Source organism: Halichoeres trimaculatus, unplaced genomic scaffold, assembly GCF_033239565.1.
Source record: "Halichoeres trimaculatus isolate MK-OKI-2021-1 unplaced genomic scaffold, fHalTri1.1 fHalTri1_scaffold_12, whole genome shotgun sequence".
NCBI classification, from domain to species: Eukaryota; Metazoa; Chordata; class Actinopteri; order Labriformes; family Labridae; genus Halichoeres; species Halichoeres trimaculatus.
Genome location: NW_027437190.1, coordinates 474,967 through 497,774, shown reverse-complemented (window position 1 = coordinate 497,774; position 22,808 = coordinate 474,967). Strand labels below are relative to the sequence as shown.

The window sequence follows — 22,808 nt, the reverse complement described above, 5'->3', positions numbered from 1 at the left end:
CTTTCTGAACTGTATGCTTTGAGTATGTTGCCATGGTTACCTAGCGTTAAGCCAGTCCAGCACTTTAAACTGGCATGGGGGGGACTGTCATCAGGCAATTTAACCGGAGCGTCTTTTACCCGTTTAAAGTAGGTTTCAACCCAGTCTGAATCAGTATTCACACAGACCATGGGATAAAATTAAATGAATGAAATCCTGCTGAAATATTCTGCGGGTTTGGACCTCGGATCAAACCCCCGGCTTCCTCTTCCTCTTTCTAAAGAGTGATATACTGCTGTATATGCACAGACCGAAAATAACGGACCTGTCTGCACGAAGGTTTACAACACACTGTCAGATCGTGTTGGTCAAAAACACCTGAAGGTCTGGCTTCATTTACAGCGGGCTGCTTGTTCGTAAATAATAAAGAATCTGTCACTCACCTCACGGTGTCGTTCTCTGCTTCCTGTCAAGCGCGTTCAAAGTCACTGCGATTGCAGGCTTCGTCAGATAACTTCCTGCATGCCGCGGTTTCAAAATAAAAGCTCCCCTGGGTTTATATGTTTGATGCGCCGATTGGGGCTCGTTTTACTTTTTTTTCTCGGAAATTTTTTATTGAGGTCCGGACCTCGGTGACCTCATAGCTGGTTACAGCCATGGGTCTAAATATCACCTTTGCAGGAAAAAGCTAAAGAGGACAGGGAATGCAGAAAGATGCAATGATCATTGAAAGCAGAACAAAACCACGCTTGATGTCAAAACAGCACCGAAAAGGCTCAGGACACGGAATAATATAGATTTGTACTCTGAATTGCTCATTTCAGTAATAGTGTCACAAAAGTATAGTGATTCCACAGTCTTTCTTGTACCTGCATCAAAGCGTCATGGCAAATGAACCAAAACGCTTTGCAGAGCGAGAAACACCAAAAAGACACAACAACAGGATACAGGAGACAGAGATGGAGCATGACTAAAGAAGCTCAGTCCTGGACCCTGTGGAGGTGGAGGCTGGCTGAACTGGAGAATGATAGACAAGCTGACATCATCTTTTTTCTTATGGACCTTTTTGCACTTTTCTTACTTTTGTATTCTTGATTGCTGCTGTGACTTCAATTTTGTTGTACTTGTTACAATGACAATAAAGTTCTATTCTATGGCGAGAAGTAAGAGTGGCACTGAAAACATACAGACCAAGAATTGTGGGAACTTGTGTATTAAAAAAAAAAAAAAAAAAAAAAAAAAAACAAACAAAAAAACTTAAAAGCCACCAAAACATCAGGGATATTACTCTATTTTAAAATGTAAAACTTTAAACTTTGAAAATCTCTGTTGTCTTCAGTGAAATTGATTGCGTCTATGACAGGTCAGAGTGGTACTGAAAACGTACAGACCAAAAGTTGTCAGAACTGTGGTTGAAACAACAAAATTGAAAGCTAACCAAAACATCAGCTTTATTACTCCTTTATTTTAGGATCTAAGACTTTGACTTTGAAAATCTCTTTTAATCTACGGAAAATTACTTGCTATTCTGTGTGTGAGAAGTCAGAGTGGTACTGAAAACATACAGACCAAGAGTTGTCAGAACTTATGGATAACATAAAAACTGACAGCCACCAAAACGTCAGAGATCTTTCTCCTTTATTTTATAGTGTACGACTTTAAACTTTGAAAAGGTTTTGTCTGTGAGTAGTCAGAGAGGTATTGAGAACATAGCCTACAGACCAAGAATAGTCAGAACTATGGATAACAAAACAATTAAAGCCACCTAAACATCACAGCTATTACTCCTTTATTTTAGGATCAGTAAAATTGATTGCTGGTCAGTCAAGGAGGGGAAGCTCATTTTTTCCAGCCTTCATCATAAATTTGATTATATATTTAAACGTAAATTCTACCCTCCATTCTTCTCAAGAAAATAATCTGTGACCGTGTCGTATTAACCAGGTGTTTTTTCCAGGGATTTTACCAGTGTTCTCTCAATGGCCAGCAGAGCTAGACTGCTAAAAGGGTTTTGGCCCATTGTGTTGTGGGTGTTAGACTTGAGCCGCTTTAAACAGAAGCTCCTCTCTACACCTGCAGGCTGTAAGTGTGAGTGACGGGGGAGAAACTCGGCAGCTGTAGCTGTAGCTGTATTGGTGAAAAGAGAGACAATCTTGAAACACAACGCTCGTCGTTTTTAAGAAAGATAGACTCGTTTGGGATTGATAAAGCCACCGAATCAGTCCAGAACAACTGAATGTACAACTGAGAAGATGCTCCGGTGGAGGGTTATACTTCAAGATCGCTGACTGGCTCATTTCACTGTCAATCAAAAAGGGATCCGGCCTCTGACAGATCATCCAATCATCATGCAGAAGCCCAGCGTCCAGGCCAGCCCACTGTCTCATAGACCCCCAGAGACACTAAGCGTCCGAGGACGAGACAAAGCCCAGCGTTTATCCAATAACCGTCGGGGTTTCCACAGTGGAACAACCCGCTTCTCCGTGAAGTCAGAAGACGCCCAGCGTCTGACTGTGTTTAAGCGCTGAGACGCTGCGGAGATGAATGAGGAGGAGGTCGAGCCAGTTACCTGTGATAGGTAGCTGATTCTGAACAAAAGATGAAGGAATTCTAGCGCATATTTTGTCAATGAAATGTACACACAGCAGGACATAGCACCACCTTTTTTGGGGGCCATTTTAGGGGAAGCTGAGCTGAGCAGTCTTAGAGCAATAGCCACTTATATATATATATATATATATATATATATATATATATATATATACTAAATTAAATTTGGAAAAAGAATTACAGGGTTTTTTCAGTTGCTTTGGTACATTTTTGGAATCATCATTGCCAATTGCAAAACAATAAGTGCATTTTTCAGAACAGTTTGTACAAATAGCAAAACACCATCGATTACCTGCAAAAGCCAGTATTGTTCCAAAAATCCTTAGTTCATCCCTCAAAAGTACATTTCTGTGTCAATGAACATGCCTGTGCATCAGAATGATGAGTCCTTGTGTCTGTGTATTGATAGAGAAGTTAAAGTGCTTAGTCATGTTGTCAGTATAACAGAGTACTCTGGAAGGAAGTTCTGATGTAAAACTATGCCTAAAGCTTTGGTGACAGTTAATGGAAATTGTAAGTTACATCTAAGTGTATGTGGGAGATTGATGACAAGAGACTGGAAAATATTCACATTTTTATTTTCACTGTTTGTGCTGCACTCTGTTGACCTTCCCCATCATTGTGATGAACATATAAGGACAGTCTCTTTAGGGAAAACTGTTCATGCAGTGCTGTGGGAATTACAGAGCAGTGCAGTCTTCCTACACCTCCTTATGTTTCTGTATGTTGGGCCGGAAAATCTCATCCACATCACAACAAAGATCGTCTCTTTCCACAAAAAGTCTGAATGATTGAGGACACAGTTGTTCTCCCAGCTTTTGGCTGCATCCCTTAACCAACCTTAGCCGTTGTAAGCTTATGGTTGAGAGCATGGTCCACAGGTGTGATAGACCTTTATTGTCCTTTACAAGAAATTTGTTGCCACTATCTGTACAGAGGAAAGTAGACCTACATATCTGCCAGTTGATGGTTTATGCACCTTTAAACTATTTTGGAAAACTGGTTGAACATTGGTTGATCTGATGCTTTACACATTTCCATTCATTAGAGAAAGTCAAGATTGACCAGGGAGCAATTTACCAATCCTGACTTAGAAAAAAAAAAAAAAAACAGATTCAGAAAAAAGTCCAATGGAATTGTGTGGAAAGATGTTTGACATGTGATAAGTTGTTCAACCCTTTTGCATGTAAACTCTTATGTGATGAACTAATGACTACATGTCATGGGGAGTAAGACAATTCAACAGAGACCCATGATAATTAATTTTGATCAACATGTAACCCATACAAATATGTCAATAAATAAATGAAATAGTCACAAGTCCTAAGAGATGTTACAATTCAAAAGATTAAAAGGAATCAATAAGTTAAAAGTTGTATAAATATGGTTAAAATTGTATTTCATGTATGTGTTAAAAAGATTTAAAAGCTGTTCAAAGTACCTGAGTATCAGTCAAAAACGAGTGATGAGTATCAATTAAAAACGAGTGAAATACAAAATATTTTCATGTATTTTATTTTGTTTTTATTGTGAAAGAGCTAAAAGGAAGTGCCCTTGCCAATCAGTTTTGTATTAGCTTTACTAAGAAACCGGAAGTGGTATGCGCTAGCTTGACCCGCAGAGACGCAAATTGAATCTGCCAAGTGGCTGCTATTTTTGAGTAATTACAAGACTTTTCCGGACTTTTAGCTCAATGGTCGTCAATGAACACTCGTCTATTGCTTGTGGATCAACTATGGATAATTTCTGCCCGAAGTCTGCCCTGCAGTAGGTTGTTTAAAGAACTTTTGAAGCAGTTTAGCACCGTAGCTTGTAGCATTCGCTAGTCTAGCGGATGTAGCGCCGCCAACGGACTAGTTTTGCTCAGTCAGCTTTCTATGGAGACTTCTTTCTCATCATTCCGGACTGGATATGAAGATTGGTCGTTCTCAAAGTGCTAATAGACTGCTGGAAAAGTTCAATGTGTGGATTTTATCTTTGCTTTCCTGGACATCGCTTGCTAAAGGCTAACCCTGCATTTGCCAAAGTTGGAGGATCGAGCTGCCTTCTGAGGACACTGTTTGGATTTCTCTTCACGTGAACTTGGACTGGAGGCTGTGAGTACTGACTCAACTACAAGCTCAGGGTTTATTTTGGTTTGCTCCTAGAGTGAAGCAGCGATTAAGTTTTGGGCCTCACCGCAGGCCTGCAACTATAGGGTTTTTCTAAACTTAATAACCAGGCAGGTGTGAGTGTGTTTGTGGTTACGTGGGTTATTATTGTAAGTTAGGAAACGTATTATTGTAAGTTAAGAAACGTATTATTTGAAGTTAAGAAACGAATTATTTGAAGTTAAGAAATGTATTATTTGAAGTTAAGAAACGAATTATTTGAAGTTAAGAAACGTATTATTTGAAGTGAAGAAACTGAGAAAAGACAGATTTTTGGAGAAATGATGATTTATTGTTGGTTTACATGTTAAAATGTTGATTTTAAAAATGTTCAGTAAACTGGAAGTTTGCATTTAACTTAAAAGTTTGATCATTTAATCTGATCTTGGTTTCTCTGCATGTAAGATCTTAATAAGAGTGGGTATCGAATATTAAAGGGACACTTGGGATTTTTTACATAGTAAACTCTATTTATTTACTTATGTATATATTTTTTAATTGTATTTTCACTTTTATGTTATTATTTTTTTAATTTTGGCGGCTTTGGTCCTCCATAGTTTTCTGTCACTAACAGACACACCATACTAGACAATAATCACATCATGATAACAACATGTACCTTGTTGTCTGTCAACAGTAATGTTAGCTCTTTGTCTTACTGTCCAGACAGGTTGGCTCAGGACGATTTTACCAGCTTCTGGCACAGACAAATGGGAGTGCAATATGAGCCCCTGACAAACAGAGCCCTTGGGATGGGATTCCTGCTGCAACACTTGGTTCTCCTGTGACCTTGTAATCTCGGGTATCCAGCTGCTATGGGCGCTGCGCTGTGCGCTGCGCTGCGCTGCGCTGCGCTGCGCTGCGCTGCGCTGCGCTGTGCTGCGCTGAAAGGGAGTGAGTGACCCAAATAAACTGTAAACATAATGATATATTTATCTATAAATGTAGTATTGTTCTTGGTGTAAGGTGTAAATATAAAGTTGGGCTTTCCAAGAAATGTGTTTTAGGTGTTTGATCAGTTAGTGAGAAAAGGCGCAAATGTTCACAAGCTGGTCCATGCTGGTCCAGGCAATGCTACCCTCACAGCTCAGTCAGCTCCGGAGGTCCTGTAAAAACAGAAACAAAAGGTCACAACAAATGATTTCACTTGTAGTCCAGTTTGGATGGGGGTCAAAGGGGCAGGGGAAACACAGGGTCTTGGAGCTTATGGAAAGAGGAAGGCAACAATTTAGGCTCAAAGTTACTACTGGTATCGAAAGACTATGCAAATATACAGCAACAGCACAAATTCACCCTTCAAGCTGTGAGGACAACCACACCACAAAGACCATCTCTGTGTAGACCAGCTTGTGAACACTTGCATAATTTCAAACTTACAGATGAAACACCTAATACACATTTCTGGAAAGCCTGACATGATGTTTACACTTTACACCATTCATAGCCACCCACTACAACACCATGGTTATATTTTATCAATAGTTGGGTTTATAATCTACTGGAGTCCCCCTTTTTAGGCGCCGTACAGTTAACTTATCCCGTTTATGAGCAACACCGGCATTATACCTGTGGAAATATAAATGTTTGAGTATGACAATGTTTTGAAGAAAAAAAAAAAGTAATCATCAGTGGCTGGATCTGTTTCTAGGGAAGCAGATTAGGGCCATTTTGGACAGAGAAAACGATGTTGGGCAAATCGAGGTTAAAGTCATAATGATGAGAATAAAGTCGAAAAGATTGAAGTCCAAATGACGCAAACAAAGTTGAAATGTCGAGATTAAAGTTGAAATGACTGGAATAAAGTTGAAAAACCATTTTGAGATGACGAGGTAATGACGAGAATAAAGTTAAAATGTCCAGATTAAAGTAGAAAGGACAAGAATAAAGTAAAAAAAATTGAGATAAAAGTCAAAACGACAAGAATAGAGTTGAAGAAAAGGTTGAATGTAAGAATGAAGTCGAAAAACGATTTTGAGATTAAAGCCGAAATGATGACAATAAATTGGAATTTCAAATTTAAAGTCAAAATTTGGAGACTTAAGTCAAAATGAGGGGAAGAAGTCTCAACAACCTGCCCTGATGTTTAGCGGTAGTACACTGAGTACACCCAGCTCCTCAACAGCCACAGGCAAAATTGACAGTAGTAGCAGCTGCCATACAGGACAAACGGCTGTCTTCAGGATCCGTGTATGTTCTGAAAATTGTTATATGTTCTGTTCAGGATATAAAGGATTTTAAAAAACAAAGAAAGAGTGAGCTTTTTGACTTTAATTTTAAAAATCAAAACTGAACATTGAAATTGGTGCTTAGGTTGTGCGCGCTGACGCACAGCCAAGCACTTAAGAGCGCACAGGAAAAATCCAGTGGAAATTCATGCAGTAGGGCTGGGTGATCTGGCCTTAAAATAAAATCTCTGATTTTTTCAGAAAAATTTCAAGTTACGATTTTTTTATGTTTTTTTTTTTCCTTTTGAAGAAAACGATAAGTACAAATGACAGAGGCAACTCAAAACCAGTTTTGTTTTAATTTTGTCAAAAACTTAAAATAATAAAAGTAACCTCTATTTGACTCTTGGAATTAAAGTTTCAGCTCTTCTTCTGTTTCAATAACTTCACTTTGTAGTTATAAGGGAGGCACATTCACATTGAAAGCTGCACCATTTTGTACATTTTGAATTTAAAAATCCTGCTAGGAAAAGCGTGTACAGTACTGTTTCAGTGCACTACAGCACTGTTCTGTTATATTCTGCTTTTAAACGATTTAAAAAACCCACTTTGTTTCTGTCTAGTTTTTTTTTTTAAGGCTGTAGCCTGTTTATCCTGTATTTTAATACAGACAAATAAGTAAAAATAAATGCTATTTATTCAAGTGTGGGCTCACAAATGTCATGCCTTACTGCTGAATGGAGGATTTAGTTGGTGGAACAGAGGGAGTTGCAGGGAAAGACGGAACTCAGCTTTCCCCAGGTAAAAGCCAAACAACTTCTCAGTCATGTCTGTCCAGGCAGCGCTGCTCTGTTCGATCGCCCATTGTCGTTCCGTCTCCCTCCCCGCAGTCTACTTTCACAAATCATGATCCGTCCATGTCACCATAAGAGGGGATTATCTTCAGTAGAGTGGGGATGTTCTGAGAAAAACTAATGTATATTTCTTCACTATCTAATTTTCAAAATGATCAGAGTATTAACTTTGAAGAGCAGCAGGTTTTACGTGCCTCAGTCACATTATTAATAATCTGCAGGTGAACATGAAAGGGTCCCGGCTTTGGAAATGTTTGAGTCAAAGATCTTAATCAAACTCCTAAAAGGTGACTGATAGAAAACAGAGAATTGGAGGAAAGGGATTTGAACGTTTACTGACGAGAGGTCTAGTTTATATTAACCTCTTAGGGCTGTTGATACAGACCATAAGGAACACGTATCTGTCAAGGTGCTGGGTTTCAAAGACATTCAAGAACATTTTATGACACTTAGGTTTCTGTTGTTTCGTTAGTGAACTGTTAAAGCATGCTGCACACACGTGGAGTCAGCGCTTGCTGCGGTATAAAAGGTGCACAATAGCGGGGGAGAAAAATTCAAATTCAAATTTTTTAAATCGTCCACAAGAAAAAGTTTGAATTAATCAATATAATCGATATATCGCCCAGGCCTATCATGCAGACTGTTTTGAACACTTTAAGATCTGTTTTTTTGCTATGATTCATACCATGTGGGAAAGACAAAGCCAATGCTGTGTTCTAATAAAGTTTTGATCTTTCAGGTGGCTTGATATATTGCAGAGGTCAAATCATTCACTGAGTAACATCGAAGAAAATGCCACACCTCAGATATGACAGTAGTTCAATTAAGAGAGACTTATACAACAGAAAAAGTTATGAACAGATTTAATGAATAAATGCATGCAAATGAAGTTTGGCGGTTAGAACCCATCAAGCGTTGAGCAAAATAATCAATGTAGGGGGTACAATGGAATGAATTATGATTATCACCCGTAAGAATACGTACCTTAGGGGGAGTCTGATGATTCTAGATAAAAGCAAAGAGAAGGCATAGAAATAATGTTAAATAACACAAATAATTGGGGTAAGTGAAGATAGAAAGGAAATATGATGATTACAACTCAACCCATGATGTGAGCAATGACAGAGGTGAGAAGTCCGACATCCTTGGATGTGAGCAATGACAGTGTGCAGAGGTCCGACAACCTTTTGTCAGCAATGACAGTAAGCAGAGGTTCCACGACCATATGAAAGGCAGCAATGACCTGAATTATGCAGCTGTGAATTAATAGTGATAAATGAGATAACTTAGTGACCCAATGTGAATCCGACCACCACCGGTTATATGTTTTGAATATTTTAACATTTAATACTCACATACTGGAAACTTTAGTGCTTTAGGTGCTGCTCTATTTTGCATTATCTGTTGAGCAGTTGCCATTCCTTGTTTTAGGGGTTAATTCTCTTCATGTATGTTTTCTTGTTTTGTAATGGGAGCAGGGGTAAGATGGAGTTGTAGGAATAGAAAGTCTTGTATCTTGTATGATACAGAAGTTTAGTTTTCCCAAGGGATTCTTTTGTTTTGTTTTGAGTGCATGAGAAGCAGAGGGGAACCCTCTGGGCCTTTCAAGGTATTCAGTGAAGGCCTAATAAAAATATTAAAAGAATTCCTTAATAGTTATTTTATTTCTTTATTTATTTTTTATTTATTTATTTTACTCAATGAAATCATAGTAATGAGTTTTATATTATTTTTATAAACTTGTCCTGGCAAACAATGGGTTTATATAACTAAATGAAAAATGGACCAATCACAATTTTCCTTTTGATGGTATCTGGATAAATCAGCGACACATTCTGGCAGGCAGGGCCTTCAGTAACTGCAACGAATGCCTCTGTAACTCAAGGGAATGTGGACACAATTTTACAATGACAGCTGTCTTAGCCAATCATATTTATTTCAGGTGTGGGCAGGATCATTTCCTGTCATCTTCCGTCCATTCGCGAATACTTACCAAACCCCCCCCCCCCCCCCCCCCCCCCCCCCTGCTCCTCTGCACTCAGAGGGGGCCATATTTTACTTGACCAAAAACACAAATAAACAGGCTCCCACCAAAAAAAATCTGATATCGGTCTGCATTCACGCTTTATTTAGAGAATTTTCAATGCGTTACTTTCACACAAAAACACCGCTAAATAAGGCTCTAGTTCTCATGGTGTCGTAAAAAGGCGCTACCTCTGCTGCAGAGCCACAGCTGGCTACGAGGCTCTCGCCGCTTAGTTTATCAGTCCGCGCGCACGGCGTGCCAGATATAAACAAACGCAGGTAGTCTGCCAGGAGGAAGAGACACGATGAGAACTAGAGCCTTATTTAGTGGTGTTTTTATGTGAAAGTAACGAGCTGAAAATTCTCTAAATAAAGCGTGAATTCAGACCGATATCAGATTTTTTCGGTTGGAGTCCGTTTATTTGTGTTTTTGGTCAAGTAAAAGATGGCCCCGTCTGAGTGCAGAGGAAACTGGTGGTGATGGTGAGATGAAGCCTCATGAAGCATCGAACCACTTAAGCCCAAGTGGTTCGAGAAAGGGTTCATCTCGCGAAGCTTCATGTGCTCACGAAACCACCTGCTGATCAGGCACACAATCACAGGCAGTTATAGCTTAACCACATAATGTGTGATTGAACTTCTGTGCCTATTTTTGCTCTTGGGAACGACTGTTAATTACAAAAATGAAAATAAAAAAATGTTCAACAAAATAAATTCTCTACATAAATGAACACATGTTCATATAAAACAGCATTTTTTAATATTCTTTGTGTAAATTTCCCATAAATGGTAGTATCAATGACATGGCAGGTTGTGTAATAATGCTTTTCTGTTGCTTTAGGAAAATTGCATGAGCTCAAACAGGCAGAGCACAGTGAAAGTGTGGAACTAGGGAGCACTGAATATGCTTATATATGGGCAATATAATATAATATACAGTACAGGGGAGATTTTACTCTTTTTTATTTTGAAAACTAAAACTGCTTTCCCAACTCTAGTATCAACACTATAAGTGACTGATCAACTCTATCAAAAGCCTACATTTTGAATAGAATAGAATAGAATAGAATAGAAAATACTTTATTTATCCCCGAGGGGAAATTCAGGAGTCACCGCAGCATCTAAGAAAACAAAAGTAAGAAAGAGCATGGAAAGTGCAACAATGTCCATAAGAAATTAGATGATGCCAGCCCGTCCACCACTCTCCAGCCCAGCCAGTCTCCACCTCCACAGGGTCCAGGACTGAGCCTCCCCAGCAGTCTGTTCAGTCTCTGTCTCCTGGATCCTGTCTGCTCACAGCAGGCGAAGCTCCTCCAATGTGGCTTCCGATGTCAGCTCCGTCAGCCACGTCCGTGAACAGCATGATGCCGCTGGGTTAGCATAGCTAGCTCGTCCATCCCCCGGAGCTAGATCCCACGTTCCCAACAACGATGGATGGAAGGACAGGTCCACGTCGTCACCTCCCAGCTCACATCCGAGAACCAGCACGTCATCCTCACCTCCTCCTCAGCTCGAGGGAAATCATCAAGCCTTACACCAGTTAGCATTTACATGCTACAGGCTGCTAACAGCTAATTTCGCATGTAAACAATGCAGCCATGGTTACATGTAGGATCTCCAGACAAACACAGGAGAAAGTAGTAAAAAATATCACCTGGAATGGAGCCTGATGGGCTTATGCTGCTGTCAAACCTCGCGGTAAGCTCTGAACCACTTTCCGAAGCAGTCACGTGGTACAGTCGGGCAACGAGGCTTTGGACGTCATCATTTTTGGCTCCTCCTCCTAATGAAGCAAGCCTCGATGCGCGCTTCGAAGCCTCGGCACATCTTGTAACATCACTAGAAACCGGCACACGAGCAGGGAGGAGGTGTTTGGTGCGAGCGCTCTGGGCTTCTGCTGCACAAAAACACTGCTGTAGGGGTAATTTCTGCCCTAAACCTTGTGATAGGACCCAACTTGTTCCATCCCAGAGTATCACTTTGATGGATAAACGCCTAACTGTAGCTGTGAGTGAGTGAGGAGAAAAGAGAAGATCTAGTTGGCAGAACGTGAATAGAAATGGCGGAAAGTAATGGAGAAGACTGTGTGGTTGCTGGATTACTAAAAACCCTGTTTTTGTTTTTTGTACAATTTTATATCTTAATTTTTTTAATTGTTTGAAGTTGTGTTAGGTGTTGCAGTGTTCAGGCACATGATAAATTTGTAATCACACAAAACTATCAATATACTAAACTTCCATGTCACATGATTCTGGCTATTGTTTTTATTTCTTTGTTTTATTGTTTATTGCCACGTGTGGCCCCATGGTCCTACTGGAGGCCCAGTGGCTGGGGCCACGATTCGCCACTGATGACAAGTATGTGTGTGTGTTTTGTCTCTCCTTGTATCTTGTTATCCCTCCTCCTTGTTTTTCTTTTTTCTTCTCTCTTTCTCTGTTTCATTTTCTCTCTCTGCTCTTTTCACAGCTCAGTCAGCCAGTTCTGCGAATAATCCAGCTTGATGTCTGGTAGAAATCTTCGTTTCGTCTCATGGAATGTCAAAGGAATGAATGATGTCGTCAAAGTCAACAAGGTAATATCACACCTGCAACACCTGAAGGGGAGATCTGTGCTTCTTACAAGAAACTCACCTTCGCAATTCTGAAATATCTTGTGTAAAAAGGGCTTGGATGGGTCACTTATTCCACTCTGGGTTTACTGAGAGGGTAAGGGGTGCTTGCAATTGTTATACAACTCCTTCGAAACCTCTGTTACTATATCTGATCCTAACGGACGTGTTGTTATAGTCTCTGACAAACCACCCCTGTAGTCCTGGCTTCAGTGTATGCTCCCACTTGGGATGATGAAAAATTTGTATCTTTTTTCTTTTTTTTTTTTCTTCTTCACTTAATCTTTAAGACCACCTTATCATTGTTTGGGGCGATTTTAATCTGGTATAGGACACCACACTTGATAGATCATCTGCTAAACATATCGCTCAAACAGAATCAGCTACCACCTTAAAATTTCATACAGACCATTTGGGATTGTCTGACCCTTGGAGAAGTAGGTTTCCTTACAATAAAGAATTTTCCTTCTTTTCTCATGTGCACCATAGCTTCTCGCAAATAGATTTCTTCCTACTGGATAATAAACTGTTGCACAGTACTGTTGCCTGTGAATATCATAGTATAGTCATCTCTGATCATGCCCTTGCATCAGTAGACATTACTTTCTCCCTCTGCAGACCTGCTCACAAATTCTGGAAATTTAAGTCACAGTTGCTCTCTGTAGCTAAATTTAAAGAATTTCTCATTGAGGAAATCAATTTCTTCTTTAACAATTACAATAATTGAAATGCCTGATATCAGCAGTGATATACTGTGGGATTCTTTTAAAACATATTTACGCGGACAGATCATCTTATTTGTTTCCCATTCTAAAAAATCATAACTTTCTAAGTTGACAGAACTATCCGATGAAATCCGTATTTTAGATGCCCAATACGCCTCCAATCCCTCAGCTGCACTATACAAAAAGAGATTACAGCTACAGTCTCAATATGAATTGCTATCAACCAGCTAAGTTGAAATTCAGCTTTTACAAACAAAGCAACGCTTCTTTGAACAAGTTGATAAAGCTGGCAAACTATTAGCATATCAAGCCCGCTCTGCAACTGCCTCTAAACTCATACCTAACATAGCATCCCCAGCTGGGTTAGTTACAACAGATCCTAGGGAAATTTTTAATACTTTCTCTAATTATTATTTAACACTCTACTCGTCCGAAATCTCCTTCCACAACTGGTCAGAGCCAAACCCCCTAGACTACTTTACATTCCCTCAAGTAGACAACAATGTGTTTTGTAATCTAGGAGCCCCCATAACATTTGCTGAGGTCCAAGAAGCTATCGGGTCTTTACACAGCTCCAAATCCCCTAGACGGATACTCCACAGAATTTTTCAAAACCTTTTCTAGCAAACTAGCTCCCATCCTAGCAAGGGTATTTAATGATGCGTTTGCAAGAGGGAAACTTCCTTCTACATTCTCAGAAGTGTCAATAACCTTGTTACTTAAGAAGGATAAAAATCCTCTCCACTGCAGCAGCTATAGGCCCATCTCCCTCTTAAATGTTGACTCTAAAAATTGTCCAAAGTGCTCGCCACTCGTCTCCTGAAGGTCACCCCTACGCTAACGAACCCGCACCAGACCAGTTTCATCTCTGGTCGACAATCTTTTTCAGTAATACTGGAAGGTTATTCAACATCATCTGCTCTTCTTCAGACTCCATCCCGGCTGAAATCATCCTATCTCTAGACGCCAAAAAGGCTTTTAATCGGGTCGAGTGGAGCTACTTGTTCCATATTCTAAGTAAATTCAGTTTTGACTCCAACTTCATATCATGGATTAAGCTTCTTTACATTTCCCCCTGTGGCTAAGATTAATATTAACGGTATAAAATCTAATTCATTCGTCAGAGATGCCTGCTTTGCCCATCTCTGCTTGCTCGAGCCGTCAAGCCCTTAGCTGTATGGCTTCGTTATGAAGATAAATTTGAAGGGATTTTCTCGATTTGGCTTATTTCTTTATGCAGATGACCTTCTGCTTTACATCACCAATCCAACTTCATCATTTCCTGTTATCTTGGATATTCTAGAACAATTTATGAAATTATCTGACTATAGAATTAATAGGGATGTCCCGGTATTACATTTTCACTTCCGATACGATACCGATACTGCAGCATTGAGTATTGGCCGATACCGATATTAATCCGATACGATATCAGCATTAAACATGCATACTTTTATTACTTATTTTGTAGTATGTCTGTCATGTTAGAAAAGACTTGATTCAGTGATTTTATTCAAACAAAGAACAGCAGTCAGCAACAGTAGGTATGAGGAAAAACTGACCCATCTATTATTTACCAACGGGTAACAGAAATTTTAACATTAAACATAAAAAATACTAGTAATTGAATAAAATAAAGGATAAATTAGAAAACCCAGAAAATAACCTAAATAAATCAAATAAAAACAGCAGGAGCGGAGTCTGGAATGGACTGCTTATATCGGAGTGCTTATATCGGAGATTTTAGATGCATTCCGATACGATACCGATATTTGTTTTTTTTGCTGATATCGGACCGATATCCGATATTAATATCGGACTGGGACACCTCTTAAAATTAACCTACATAAAAGCGAGTACCTTCCAATTAACTCCACTGCAGAGAACCTCCCTCTCGCTCTCTTTCCTTTTAGGAAAACGACCCAAGGATTAAAATATCTTGGTGTTCTTGTAACAAAACCATTCTCTGGGTATTTTTGCAAAAAACTTTCAACCTTTACCTGAGCACTGCAGATCAGATCTGACTAGGTGGTCCACTATCCCTTTACCTTTACCAGGTCGTATCAACCTGATCATAATGACGGTACTTTTCCCTGCTTTCTTTATATCTTTCAACATGTTCCAGTGCTCATCTGCAAATCTTTTTTTTCTTCACTTGGCCAGCTGATTAATTCCTTTTTTTACGGTGCAATAAATAAGCTAGAATAAAGATCAACTCTCCAACTTCCTAAATCTCTCTGGGGTCTGGCCTCACCTGATTTTTACTGATACTACTGGGCTAGCAATATTAGCAAATCCTTTATTGGAATGTTAAGATGGCTCCTAATAATCACCCTCTATGGGCCTGCATGGAACTAGCCTCCTCACCCGTTGCGTTATGGTCAGTGATTTGTTCACAGTTACCTTCACCAATCAAGCGAATAGCACAGAACGCCATTATTTCTGAGACCTTGAAAATTTGCAGTCAATTAAGGAAACAATTTGGCCTACATTCCTCATCGAAACTTGCTCCAGTTTATCAAAACCTTTTATTTCTTCCATCCTGCTCCGACTCAGCTTTTGAATCCTGGTCAAATAAAGAGACCAGAGACCTTGATGGATTCCCTTCTTTTGACCAAAGTAAACCATAAATCCCAGACCTCACCTCAGTCTTGTAAAACTCAATGTTCAGAATAAACCCCACCTCCCTCCACTCCCTCGGGGCTATTTGGGACCAGGACCCCAGAATCACAATCTCCGACAAACAATGGAACCGCATACTTAACCTTGCTCATACTTCTTCTATATGCGCCAGACAACAACTTCTACAATGTAAGATTTTACGCAGGAGACACTTCACTAATGTGAGACTAGCCAAAATCTATCCAGATAGAGACGACTCCTGTAACAGGTGTAAACTGTCTCCAGCTGACCACATGCATATGTTTTGGTCATGCACTAAACTGACTGATTTTTGGGGCACCATTTTTGATACGTTAGGGAAAGTCCTTGGCTGCACTGTGAACGCCGACCCTCTTATTGCTCTTTTTGGACTGCTTCCATCCTCTGGCTGGTCAAAATTTTCATATTGTATTTTTGACTTTTCTACCTTGCTAGCAAGTAGGCTCATTCTTCTTAAATGGACTCATTTATCCCCACCTACACATAACAGATGTATTCAAGAAATTTTACATTGCATGAGACTTGAGAAAATCAGATTCTCCCTGAAAGGTTCCCTTAAGACCTCCCATGAAATCTGGCAACCCTTTTTACTTCATATAGATACCCTGTCATTGAGGCTGAAAACCTATGAACTACTGACTTGCTGATTTTCTTTCTTTCTTTATTTATTAATTTTCTTATTTATTTATTTATTTATTTATTTTCATTATTTGAATATTATTACATACTTAAATGCATGTTTCTCCTTTCCTCTTTTTCTTTCTTTTTCTCTTGTCTTTCCCTTCCCCTTCATTTCTGCGATACCACTTGTCCACTTGTTGATACCCCATGTCGATTGAGTGTGTTGTCTTGTCTCTTAGTTCTTGTAGTGTGAATAAGTGTGATTGAATATAATGTTTTTGTTCCGAAATTGTTCTGCTTTGTGTACCTAAAATGTCTTTTTCTTTCCTGTACACATAACAGAAAATATAATGAAAATCTTTGACAAAAAAACACACACACACATTATGGCTCTGTGATAGGTTGCAGGCTTAGAAAGAAGTGTCAGATTAAATTCTTAAAAAAGAACTAGCATAAAAGAATAGCTCCCTAAAGGATCTTAAACCCCTTAAAACACTTAAAACCCACAAAGAGAAAAGAATAAAACTGGTGTTTTGTGTTTAAAAAGTTCCTTGACCCAATTATAACCGTGTCCAAGGTTCAATATAAAAAGGTCCTGTGAGGGTACTCAACTCAGAGAGGGGTGCATCCAACGTTGCTTCTCCTCAAAGCTAATGCCAGTGCCTCACAGCAACGGTCCCCTTGGCAACTCCACGGTGACTCCCCAACATCAGCCTCCTTCTCTTCACAGGAAACCGTAAAGGCCCACAACTGGCTGCTGCTTCTTCTTCCTAGAGCAATCGGGTCTTTTCAGGGTTGCTTCTCGTGCTTTGCTTGCGGTCCTACTGTCGTCCCTCTCTGCTATCTGCTGCTCTTTTTAGGTGTCTGTCCTGAAGTCCTGCCCGCCGGTCTCCAATGAGCTGGTTTTAGGGGGGGATACTTCAGGGCCAGTCAGAAAAGTCATTACCTACCCACACACTTCATATAACACCACATGCAATAAAAATGTAAAAGACCAACCCTGTCACACAAACACAGATTCCAAAGATTGTCGTTTAGGCTCCTGTATGGCTGCTGTTACTACTGTCAGTCGTGTCTGTGATTGTTAAGGACCTGACTGTACCCGGCGTACTGCCGGTAAACATCAGAGCAGGTTATTTTGACTTTTTTTCTCGTCCTTTCGACTTTGATCTCAAATTATTTTATTGACTGTATTCTTGTCATTTCAACTTTATTCCCGTCATTTTGACTTTGATCTTGAATTTGTTTTTCAGCTTTATTCTAGTCATTTCCACTTTGATCTTGAAATTTCAATTTTATTCTCATCATTTCGACTTAATGCTGCATTCCATTTGTATTCGGAAGTCAGAATTTGCGAGTTCCCGGTGGGAACGGCCAACAGGAACAGCTCCCGAAGTCGGAATTTCCGACTTGTAAGTTAGAGCACCCACACCAACCCCGAGTTCCCAGTAGGAGATTCTGAGTTCAGTTGTACAATGTAAATAAGCTTCTATCATATCTTTTCTAACAATTTCTGACTAGTGTTTGTTGCAATTAAGCAGCTTTGTATACATAGTATAATTCGATGTTTATTGTCCGAATTCTGAGTAAGCACAGTCATTCAATATATAGTCCACTCAATGTATCCCACAATGCATTTTGTAAAGTAGTGTATTAGAGATGCTCACTATAATAGCAATATATACCATCATGAGTTCAAACTGAAGGAATGGCTGATTACATGATTAGTGATTACTGATAACATGAAAAATCTTTAAAAACTGTCAGAGAATGACTCTAAGCTCTCTGCTAAACTTTCGGACAAACGTGTCTCACAACTTGGAGCAGAGAAACAAACAACACAGATGTTAGCCGCTAAATTTTTCATTGCGGATGATGCATTCACCGGACTTTGTAATTCTCAAATATAGCATAAGTTGCTGTGCAAATATATGGTTTATGAATTTTATAAATAATGTGTAATAAGTTATTCTATTTGGCTGTTGCGGAAAATACGCCAAGTATAACATTCGTTATCACTGAAATAAAAAACGTTTTGCAGTGTTTGAGAAAAATAATTACTGTAAATCCCGAGCCGTCCATGAGCGATGCGAGTGTAATTACGTCACTGTTAGCGGCTGGCGAGTGAGTGAGTAGTGTTGGAAATGTTGTTTTAATTTAGCTGATGTAGTCCACTACATCTAATTCACTATATAGTGAGGAGTGAGTAGAGAATGAGTGAATGATTTCGGACACAACCTAAGATAAAAGTTTCTGTCTCCTCCTTGCTCAGAGTTGCTCTTACAACCTTCCTGAATCACTCTTAAGCTAAGACTCCTTGCTAGGAATTTTTAGTTAGGAGCTCTCTGAGAGGACTCTGAGAACCTTTGTGAATATGGGCCCAGGTTATCTGTGTGTGTGTGTGTGTGTGTGTGTGTGTGTGTGTGTGTGTGTGTGTGTGGTGTGTGTGTGTGTGTCATGTTTTAATTTTTTTTTGTATTTTTAGTATAGTATGGTAACAGTATTTTTATATTTCAAATTCGGACTTTATATTTCAAAATCAGATCTCTCCCATTTTTTTTCACAGGAAATCTTGTTCTGGAAAGCAAAAGATACAGAGTTTGAAAACCTATGGCACAGCATCTAAAAATTCGGAGGCCTTTTAGCTATGGATACCATCTATGGATAACTGTTAAACCTGAATCCGGAGACAACCCCAACCTCTTCTGAAGAGTTTGACCTTGCCCAGGCTGGTCTTGGAAAAAGGCATGCCAACATGTCCAGGGATATGGGCCATGAAGAGGTGATATATTAAGAAAATGCAACCGTTACATACAAGTGACTTGTTATGCAAATTAGTTGATTACTGATTTAGTGTTGTAGATAATCTACAAAACACAGCACTGAAGAGTGAAGAAGATTAAAAAACAAGTTGCTGTGATAGAAAACCTGTTGTAAGTCCCCCCCCCCCCCCCCAAGTTAAAAGCTAAATCGAATAATAAGTAAATACGTGCTTCTCTTCATAAATATCTGAAGATACTACATGTATTATATGGGATTATTTTACTTGAAGATGCAACTTACATTACCCGTTTTTGCTATTCTTTTCAACCAAGATTCTTATTGTACTTTTGTAGAGGAATAGACCATTTTGAGACGGGTAAGGCAAATGCCTTGAGCCAGGAAAATGGAGAAGTCATCAAAACGTAAATCTAGTGTGTAAATACATGAAGTTATCCTTGTGCATTTGTTTTCAACACAAGTAGTTTACATCTACTGATTATGCTTACTGTTTGACAGTGTTGATGATATCTTGGAAACCATGTGTCGAGGAGTTGATGTTGAAAAGCAGTTCCATATCCAGATCTCAACAAACATCCTTTAGAGAGGCCTTCTGCAGTGGTAACGCCAGCAGAAAAATTCCCCCACTGCTACACTGGCAGTCACCTTCTTTGGAGACACAGGGGTGGACACAGGTGGCGTCTGAAAAAAAATTGTCACTGGTACATCACCAGCAACACTTTTTCAGTCTTACACAGAGTCTTACAGAGCAAGCAGAAAATTAGATCAAGACTTAGATATTGATTTAATTATTTAGTCATATTGTTCTGGCTTTTCTAACAAAACTGTGTCCCTGACCCCTGTCCATGATTCTCCTAAGAACCATGTGTCTTAAAGGGGTTCAATTTTATGATCTTTAAGCTACTGAATGAGAGTTTGTAAAAAAATGAAAATAAAAAAGAGGCCATCCTATGTTAAACTTTCATCTGTTAAAACAGAAATACACTTACTGAGGGATTTCTATTCTTGAGAAGTATGTTATGCTGCAAACTTTGTTTCTCTTCTCTTCCTGTCTTTTCCTGTCTAAAGTCTTATTTACTGCTGGTACAAATTAGAAGAATTATAAAAACATGCAAATTATTTTGTTTGAGCACCACAGTAAATGCTTTGTTTTGTTTTGTTTTGTTTTGTTTTTATGTTGAAATGGTGACTGGAACTGAAGGTCGATTCCTTGAGGGACCTCAACATAACAAAAGCCCACAATATTCTCTGACTGATTTTGATTGTGGTCTCTTCAGCGAGGTAGCTCCAAGGCTATCTCGCTAGGCTAAACTTGCTTCGTAGAACAGGGCCCTGGGGGGTATTCCACGAAGCTGGCTAAAGAAGGCTGGGCTATCGCCGGTAAGCGTGGCTTGAATAAGCTGCCACTTCAATCTTAGCTGCAACTCGTTCCACTAACGAGGCTCAGCTGATTTTCAGAGACGCTTATTCAAGCCAGGCTGATCTAAGCTGCGGCTAAGCGCGCGTCCGCGGTAGATAAAAAGCCCCGACGTGTCGATTGTCGAAATGACCAAATCATGTCAAAACTGAGAGCGGAGACGCTTCCCTCAGCGGAGAAAAAAACCCTCATGGAGTCGTATGATGACTACAAGGTGAAAATCACATAAAAGGGTGACACGGTGGCAATTAATAAAGCCAGAGACGCTGCTGGTTCAAGAATATCATGCTTATGTGTCAAATCAACGCTGACTGTTTCTGCTGAGTTTGATGACCCTTTTTTCTTCTCACTCTGAAGCTCCTCACACTGCTGTGGCCCAGAGGAGATTGATCTTGATTAATTTAAAGCTGTTCATAAATACAGGCCTATATACTTCATGTGGTGATGTTTCATCAAACACTGACTAATACAGCAGAAAAAGACATGTAGATGAGATGTCATTTTTTTTTATTAGAGATGATTCAGCTGTCAGATGAGATGTGTCAGTGATACAGTGCCCTATATTTAAATAAGGAGGAAGACACAAAGTTATCTCACCATGTGGAATCACCTTTACATTATCATCATGATCAGAACGGACCGCCGGTAAAGGAAGGTATTTATAAGGAAAACTGTGGCTGTTGTCACCTTTTATATCATAAGACGATTTGTGCCTTTATTCTGTTATATGTTGACTGTACTTTGAGGGTGACAGAAGAAAGAAAATCAGATAATTTTAAATAATTACCACTGGTGGGATCGAACCCACGCTGCAAGTAAAACATAGATCACCGCGCGTCTGTGCCCTACTCTTTCACCTCTCAGCCACCAACTTTCCTATGTACGGACAGACAGTCTAGTATCTGACATTTCTTGACTCACGGTTATTCCAGTCTAGTATAACTGGGGCAGTTCACCTGTCAAAGGATAACGCAGGTGTCCTAAGGCGAGCTCAGGGAGGACGGAAACCTCCCGTGGAGCTGAAGGACAAAAGCTCGCTTGATCTTGATTTTCAGTATGAATACTGACCGTGAAAGCGGAGCCTCACGATCCTTCTGACTTTTTGGGTTTTAAGCAGGTGTCAGAAAAGTTACCAAAAGGTCTCAGTTTATGTTTCTGAACAAGAACATCATCTATTACAGGTATAGATTAATTTAATGTGACACCTGCAGTTCACAAGGCGTCTTTTAGAAGCTTGTCAGACCTTCTCTGAGACGCAGCTAAGGTAAGCCTGATGTTTAGCCTGACCGGGACCAGGCTAGTCGCACTGGCTAATTTACCATGGTTACCAAGCCACGCTAGCCCTAAGCCTCGTTTGTGGAACCCAACTCTCGCTAAAGTTAGTGAGGCTAACCCAAATAAGCCAGGCTTTGAGCTAAGCCAGCTTCGTGGAATACCCCCCAGGTCCCTTTGCAGATGCGGAAGGAAAACATGCTGGACAAAGAAGAGGTGGATGCTATCAGAGGGATCTAGAAGACCTTCATCTTCAAGGTTGTGAAGACTCTCATAGTGCACATTTGTTACAGCCATCCTTGCGTCTCGCCACAGGCGTTCTAGTACAAGTTCTAGTACAAGTACAATTAACTTCAAATTCTCACAGTGCATTTGTTTTGTTTTTTTACCATAGATGATTTTTTTTTGCTGAAAATTATATATAAATGCATAAATACCATTGATTGTGCACCCTCTTTCCTGACGGGAAACTGCCCCTGCCACACCCCCTGAAAGTGAACATGCACCGTGCTATGTCAGCATTTTCAACTCCTTGGTCTCACTGATCAGACTTTGTGCAGCGCTAACAGCTCAGTAAAAGCATGGGTGATGTTCTCCGGCATCTCAACCTGGCTGGAAAATGTTCTAAAAAGTTGCATCTCCTGGATGACAACAAACTGGAAATAGTCCACATCTAGGGGCAATTTTTGTGTGACTTGAGAAAGTTTGATTAGAAGCCACTGAAGAAATTCTTGTTTTTAGTTCCTCCTAGAAAAAAATAGCTCCATGCTTCTTTTTCTTTCATCAAATTAACTCTAGAACTTAAAAGGAGCAAAAAGAGGACAACTTTATGTCGAAACGAAACATGCGCACTGCAGTTTATCTGTAATCTATCCCGGTAGTTTACCTTCATTTAAACTTGCAAACACTTGCCACAAGGGATGAATGGAGCAATAAAATG

The 22,808-nt window shown here is 39.7% G+C and overlaps 1 long non-coding RNA gene across 1 annotated transcript; it reads left to right on the top strand.

The window, feature by feature from the left end:
* Positions 1-12,259: 12,259 nt before the first annotated feature.
* On the top strand, positions 12,260-20,410 carry LOC141801190 (uncharacterized). Its single transcript, XR_012599378.1, has 3 exons — positions 12,260-12,355; positions 18,965-19,180; positions 19,678-20,410. It is a non-coding gene; the product is annotated as an uncharacterized LOC141801190 (long non-coding RNA).
* Positions 20,411-22,808: the final 2,398 nt, after the last annotated feature.